Here is an 8,191-nt window from a genome sequence, read left to right as displayed (position 1 = left end):
GAACGTTACCAGTTTTGGGATCATAATAAGTGTAACAGTGGGAGATGAGATAGTATCACCAATATATATTTTGAAAAACCTCTATAAAACCCATTAATTGTTGGAGGCTTATTACCTGGATTTTATTAGTTTTATATCACTCTAAAAGTAATATGTTTTATAATTATATTAAACTTTCAGTTTCTAAAGAGAGTTTTCAGAATATACAAACCTAAATTAACAGACTGCTTCAGATTAGTATTTAAGAAAGTGTCTGTCTGTCTCTGCTCTAGTGATATTGAAAATATGTGTATAATCTACGGCCATGCCACCCTGAACGAGCCCAATCCCGTCTGATCTCAGAAGCTAAGCAGGGTCGGGCCTGGTTAGTACTTGGATGAGAGACCACCTAGGAAGACCAGGTGCTGTAGGTGGAAAAAATAAAAAATAAGGGATTGTAAACTGACAAGGTCCTTGCAATCTGTGAGGTCAACCAAGGGTTGCCTCGACTAAAAAAATAAATAAATAAATAAAATATAAAATAAAATATGCATATAGCAAGTGGTGAGAATCCAAAATACTATATAAGCCCCCAAAGTAACTCTGCTCTTAATCTAAAGTTCTGAGCCACAGAATCACAGCACATACCATGAACTTATTATAAAATCATATAATGTTATAGTTATTATACTTACATATTTTATATATTATATAAAGTTATATACTTTATATATTATAAAGTTATTATAAAAATTTATTTCGATGGCTAAATTAACACAACCTCTCTTTCTGTCTGTATGCCCTGTGGGAAGGGTGGCTGTGGAGCGCGTGTGTATGCGTGTGGCCACACACTTTATTCAAGGGCCCCCCAGCGGCCCCTCCCTGTCCCGTGTAGAAACGGGGAGAGAGGTCCATTGGTAAGCCGTGCAAGTGAATTGGCAGGACCTGAATTTACTCGGGGGCTGAAGCCACCCATTCAGACCCCAGGCAACGTGTGTTGCTTAGAATGAAGTCAACATGAAATTGGTGAAAAATATGGGAAAATACAACAGAAAGATTCTTATTCTTTCCTTTATAATAAACCAGTCCAGTGACTACTCTTCTGAGAGAAATAAGAGACAATCAGGAACCATCAGTTTGTTCTCTGTATCAGTGAGTCTGTTTCGGTTTTCCGTCAGAGGGAAGGGTCATGGGGAAATGCGCCAAAAATGTGAAGGGGATTGAGCAGACCTCCCGTCATGAAATATGTCACGGGGGCGCAATGTACAGCACAAGGAAGAGAGTCGATATCGTAAGAACTTGGTGCAGTGACAGATGGTTGCTAGACTTATGGTGAATACTCTGTAAGGTACATATATCTCACATCACTATGTCTAGACCTGAAGCTAATATATATTGTACATCAACTATTATTTTAAAATATATTTTTTAAGAAAGAGAAAGACAACTGGTGACAACTTTCCTGGGAGGAAGTAAAGACCTCCCAGTTGGAGACACAAGAAATTCCTTTCACAAAATCACTTCTGAATTAGCCTGTTAGGAGGAAGGTTTTTAAGGCAGGATGATTATGCAGTGGGAGGGAGTCGGAGGGGATTAAAGGTGACTCCTGGCCTTGGGTAAACGACGTAGGCCCATTTCTATAGATTATCCATGTGTTTTTTTGTTTGTTTGTTTGTGTTCTCGTCATGAAGTAATGAAACCTTTCTTTCTGCTTTCCTGTTTTCCTTCCTTCACCTTTTTTTATATCAACTTTTATTGTGAAAAATTAACATATGTTATTACTTTTGGAATCTGCAGCATCAGTGATCACCTAAATAGAATTAATGAATGTATGGGATCTGGGTAAATGCCTCTCACTTGTAACAGACACGGAATTAAAACAAGCTGACCTATGAGGCACTTGTGATACTGTTGGATTAGGGGCAATTTATATACCTAGAAATACTGATAAATATTTTTTTATAAAGCTTGGAGATAACAGCACTTTATATGTGCACTTTCATATATCATGTGAAATCATATCACATATCATATGTCATACATACAACATTTTACTTACTCTTCACAATGACCTAGCAAAAAAAGGTAGTATTTAGAATTTTTTATTAGTGAACAGATTGAAACTACAGATTTTGTATTCATTCCATAAAAACAATTCAGGGTTTGCTAAAATGAAATTTTTTCTTGGGTCTATAAAATAATTTTCTGTTTTAAAATAGATAACATATTTTAAAATAAATAAAATAATAAATCACAAATGTATACTTCCCTTTTCTCTCTCCTACATTTATTGCTATTCAGATGGCCCGTCATCTTCGAGTCTTTGCTCTTTCCTTGGACAAACAATAATTAACTCCCATTAATTAGGAATAAGTCCTTCATTTTAGAACATTCACATTTGCTGTCGTATTCAGTTTTGAATCATATAACTTTTTATTGTAATTTTGTTTGAGATATTTTGCCACTTCACACATAAAATAATCTCAGTGTATATAGAAAACAAAATGAAAACAAGTAAGAGGAAACGTTTTTTGTGTGTGTGCATATGTATGACCATGAAAATTTAGACGTGTTCCAAGTTTTGTGCAGCGTTAGCAGAAATAGCGATATTACTCTGCAAGAATCTCTTTTAACACTATCTCCCGACAACCATATCGCGCTTCCTCTTCAACATTTTTTGTCGTTATTTGGCTCTTTCTTCACATAAAAAGCAATCAATATGTTGAGACTTATGTCTCCCATATTAAAGATAATCTTGTCTCTATAATCATATTACAAAAATGCACTGGTGTTTTTAATGCCAGTGGCTTTTAGATAATTATGTTTTTAACACCAGTAAAACTTATCAGCATAACGACCCATTGCACAAAGCAGAGGCATCGGTGGTGCTTTGAAACTAACATTTCCCCCAGGGATGAAGAGCCATGTAGTCTCTAGTCCTTTCTCTTGACAGGTTATAAATATGCTCGGAAGTAACTGTTTTGATGTTGCCTTTAAAAGGGGGTAAAGAAGTAAAGAATAGCAGGGCTACATGCATTTTCACATAAATTTCTCTATCACATTTGACAGTTTAATTATATTGCTGTTATTTGCATTTCTCATGTTACTTCATACTCTGGTCCTAGCTAGCGGCTTTCCATAAAGTGATACTTCATAGTGTTCTTTGCTGAAGGAAACCTTAGTTTCTTGTTGTGCTAGATAAATTCAATCAACAGCAGCCATATGTTCAGAACTTTGAAGTTTGTTAGAATCAACAATTTCTGAAAGCCTCCGTTCTTGGCTATGCATAATACATATCTGCAAATCAGAGCGTTCCATGATGGAAAGGGAATTTAGAGAAATGACTATGGAAATTTACTGGAGGAAAAAAAGAAATTGTGTCCATATTTCAACACAATTTGGAAAGGCTTATATCCGTTTCTCCCTCTAGCCACAATTACCTAAGAATTAGAAAGATTTCTGCCATATCTTATCTCTTCTCAAACTTTTCCACATTAGAATCAACAGATAACTTTGTAGAAGCATAAATTATCTGAATATTGGTTTGTGTTCTTTAATATATGTCATAGCCATCAGACTAATTAATATGGCAACATAACATATTTAGTCTTCTTCAGGGATGAGTAGAATCACCACTCAGTATTTTGTGGAACAAAATAGAAGAATCTCATCTGAACTGGCAAAATTATATAATTTGGTTTCCCTCTATGATCAGCCATGCATTTTTACCAAGCTTTTGCTAATTTTTTTGTGTGTGTGATATCGAGAAAACTAGTAGAAATCTTAGAGTAAAGCCTCCAAGGTCCTTTATTCTGCCAACCAGAAGTCACTAGGTTCGGAAGCTTGAGCAGGTGCTCAGCACCACCTCGAAGACTTGTGAAAGCGAGAGTCTGGGGGGGTCCACTAGCTCTGGGTTGGGGCTCAAGAGTTTATATTTCTAACAAGTTCTGAAGGTGACGATGATGACACTGGTCTGGACACCACACTTTGAGACAACTGAATCAGTGGGATACCGTGTGAAGAATTAGATTCTTCCGTCAGACAGTAGGGCAAATTCCCTCATTCCATACGACTAAGTAGATCATTTTGATCAATATCTACGTTCTCCCTTCTCTTAAAATGACTCCTAAAAGAACTGAAAATTAAAAATTTCGTCCTATTAATGTAAGAGCTGAGGATGAGTAAAGAGACAATCCTCTTCTGCTGCACAGAGTCAGAGCACTTTGAAGGAGGAGGTGTGGGTAGGTAGATGGAAGGGAGGAAGGGAGGAAGAGAGGGAGAGAGGGAGGGAGGGAGTACTAAATTGATGAAACATTAAACAAATTGTCCATTTAACTCACCTAACACACTATGGGCTATGTACCTCACCCTTCTCAAACAGTGTCCAGGGCTTATATGCGGCAAGGATACGAGAAGTCACCCAACAACATGGCACATGATAATGGAGCATCAATTTTATGCAGCGATGTGAATAGAGACACATTTAAAATAAGGAGATATGTGGACCATAACACCAGATTTAAATGAATTAGAAGAGCCTCATGTTTGTGTTGGCCACTGTGACCCTTCCTTCCACACATGCCCCACCCCACCCCCCATCTCTGTGTATTCATACTAAGCTTCTTTTATCAGCAGAAGTGCCAACACAGAAAAAAATTTGAGCGAACTCCATAAAAAAAGGGGAAAGGAAGTACGGGAGTGATTCAATTACAGAACTTGTCGAGGCTGTAACGAATATTGTGTTTAACTATCAGCATAATTGAGGTCGAAGAATTATAGTAATAATTGCTTAAAACTTTTATCGCATACATGTAAAATAAGCATCAATTTCACAAATGTAAACTCCAAACTGTTAGAATAGCAACTTTAAATTTAAATTCTGTCTCTTGAAAATGTAGGTGATATTGGTGAACACCTCCACTACTATTTCAATTAGGAAACCAAGAATATAACGAAAACAGAGCTTGCTACACACACACACACACACCTCCAGTTGTATTTGTGATAAAGTAAAAAATAACTTGCTTTTCAACAAATAAGACAAATACAAATGAACATATAACCCTTGAGCCCCAAACTTTCATTCCTGGAAAACTTCATCAGATAAAGTATTCAAAACTTTGCATCAAATATCTCAAATACCAATCCTGATAATATATTTTAGGCTAGTGTTTAACCTTCTCTAGATAATATTAGAAACATTCTAATAGCTGAGGGACGATTAGACAATCTAATTTTATATAAACATCACTTAAAACTTCATGAAAAACATGAATTAGAAGTTGATGTTTTAAAATGAAAATTGAGAATTATATTTACCTATATAATATAAATGAACATCACTCTAAATTCATGCAATGATACTGAGCAGGTGGTATCTTTACATTATTAAGAGTTATACATAATATACCAGTGAAAATTAAGCATTAAATGAAAGTTTTTTGTTGTTGTTGGTATTCATGTTTCTCCCATGTCTCCAAATTTTATTTTTTTAATTTTGCATTCTAATTAATAAAACAGATATAAACTTATGAGATTGGCAAAAGTCAAAAAAATGATAGTGTATATGGTCTTGGCAGAGGTAGAAAAAACAGGTAGAACTGTCAAATCGGACAACTTCTATATAACACAGTTCAGAAATAACTTACACACTTTCACATGGTAATTTTTCTAGTTTTTTATCCTAGTTATATATATGTACATATTTCATGTTGTCTCTACTTGCATATGTACATGAATTATGTACAAGGATTCATTCCAAACTAGTCACGATACGAAAGGACTGTGACAAAAATTATGGCCCATCCATATAAAACTAGTTAATGAACTATTCATTAAAAAGAAATAATATACAGCTGTTAAAAAGAATAGCTCTGAACATACTAACCTGAAGTGATTTCTAATACATAATATTGAGAATCAAACTTTAGGACAATCTGTATTAGATATAACAATTTTTTGTTGCAGGAGCAAATGCAAAAATATCATGTGTCTGTAAATTTATAGCTAATGTGTAAATATACTTTAATTTTGAGGTTCCTTCTGGAGGAGGTTATCTAGGTGGCTTGGGAACAAGCAAAAGAGGTACTTTTTCAATTTTATACCCTTTGTAAATTTACGTGGATTACATATTCTTAAAAAATTAAATTTCGAGAGGTAAAAGACACTAGTGATTTTTCCACATTTGCCATTTAGAGAACTAGAATACATCTGTGGTAAGAATCTGGCATACTCCCATATCCAAACGCGCATGCGCGTCTGTGTTTACGTGTGTTTTAACTGAGTTAGAGCCTATCTCCGTTTTGCAAATAAGGAAACTGAAGTTCAAATGGAGTCAGTCGTTTTTCCATGTCTCCCAGTAAATGAACAGCAGCCTCTAAATCGCACTTGAGTCTAGCTCCAGAGCCTGTGGTCGCAACCGTCATGCTGCGCATGCTCTTTAAAGGTCTGCTACGACTAGGCATCCCTAAATGCTAGTTTTGGACTTTTAAATTGCTATTCAGTGCAAATTGCCTTTTCCTCTCTCAACAAAGCACTGTTTTCAAATAATTGGTGTCTTTTAGAGTAAACACCCCTACTGTAAAAATTCAACTATTTCTGCATCAGGTAGAAACTTCTGGCCAGTATCAGACCTATTTAGAAAGCTTTTCTAAAGCACTGACGTTTAACTTTCTGAAGTACACTACTTTTGCTTTAAAAACCTCAAAAACGACATGTCTACGATTTTGGTTATTAGCACACAGTAAGAAGAAATGAGTCCTTACTGATAGAGCTAGAAATTGATTGTTTCAAATTCTGAACTTGGTTCACAGCTTCACAGTTGCTTTTGAAATACAACTTTTATAAGCCTCTTAACCTCTGGAAATTCTGTCTCTGAAAGGGTAGCGTACTGCAAAATGTGCCATCCTCTATGGGACATTATGATCTGTCATTAATTAATGTTTTATAGAGCACTTTGAGATTTGGTTTGAATGGTGCTACATCAATGCAAAGTATCAGTAAGCCACTTAAAAATCAAATTGTCACCTGCTTGAGGGACTTAGGCATAGCCTGTAGTTCGCTGATAATGGAGTTAGCTCTTGTGTATGTTTTTTTCTGAAGCTAGTCAGGGTAGAGTTTATTAGAGCAATATTTTAATAAAGCTGTTGGGAGCCTAACAGAATCATAGAGGTGTGTAAATACTGTTGACTATCAATTACTTGGGCAGATTAATTAATTTACGAATTAACTGTGGTCAAATGGGCAAGTGCCTCTTTAGCTTACGGAGCTGCCTGGTGGTCGGTAGTGGCCGACTGATAGTGCCCGAAGCGCCTGGTCAGAGGCAGAGAGGAGGTAGTGCCACATACAGAGCCCTCTCGTTGAAGCTGGGAGGTCTGGGCTACCTCGGTCCCTTTTTCTCCTAATGGCCGTCTCTCCTAGAGAAGGCCAAGGCCAGAGGCTTGGTTTTAATACATCACAAGCGTCCAAGAGGAAAGAAAAGTGAGTGACTTACTTGATCTCAGTTTGAGGCAGTCACACTACTAAATCTGAACTTCTCCAAAGGCGATAAAGTCCCATTACTCCGCTGTGCTTCCTGCAAAGTAAATCCAGAAATCTGTCGATCGACCCCAAATACGGTCTCGGAAAATAAAGTGTCAGCTTTATTTTAGCCATTCTTTCATGACGTGATCGTAAGTAAGACTTTCAGGTTGTCAATATTGACTAATATCTATCTATATCTATATCTATATATATGTATATGTATATATATTCAGCTACATTTTGAGGAAAAAAATCAAGGCAATTTTTTCCAATAATATTTAAGAGAAAATATTGATTATGATCTCCGGTCTGCTGTTCTTGCCCTGGTATTTTGTCGGTGTCGATGGCACGGTTGTTATATGGTTAATTTTCCTGCTAAATGAGACGACTCTGTCCTCATGTGCTCACAGATTCAGCTTTGGCACTACAATTGGCTAGTGTACTCACTGCTTATAAATTAAGAAAGCTGGGTTTAAGAAAATTAAGGTAAAAAAAGGAAACACTTGCAAACAGTTCTTATAAAAATAACATGTTACCCAAATATCTTATAAATACTTAAGAAAATAGTTCACTTAAAATTCCTGGCAAAACTTAAAATGTAGCACAAAACAAGGGCAAATATATATTTAACCTCAAAAGTAAGACCTATTTTAAATTAGTCAAATACATATTCAAGAGGTATTTCTGGTAA

The 8,191-nt window shown here is 35.9% G+C and overlaps 1 pseudogene; it reads left to right on the top strand.

Moving 5' to 3' along the window:
- Positions 1 to 294: 294 nt before the first annotated feature.
- LOC120619432 (uncharacterized) lies at positions 295 to 413 on the top strand (annotated as a pseudogene).
- Positions 414 to 8,191: the final 7,778 nt, after the last annotated feature.

Source organism: Pteropus medius, unplaced genomic scaffold, assembly GCF_902729225.1.
Source record: "Pteropus medius unplaced genomic scaffold, Ma_sr-lr_union100, whole genome shotgun sequence".
Classification (NCBI taxonomy): domain Eukaryota; kingdom Metazoa; phylum Chordata; class Mammalia; order Chiroptera; family Pteropodidae; genus Pteropus; species Pteropus medius.
The sequence above is the reverse complement of the archived record's forward strand: the minus strand, read 5'-3'. Positions and strand labels throughout refer to the sequence as shown.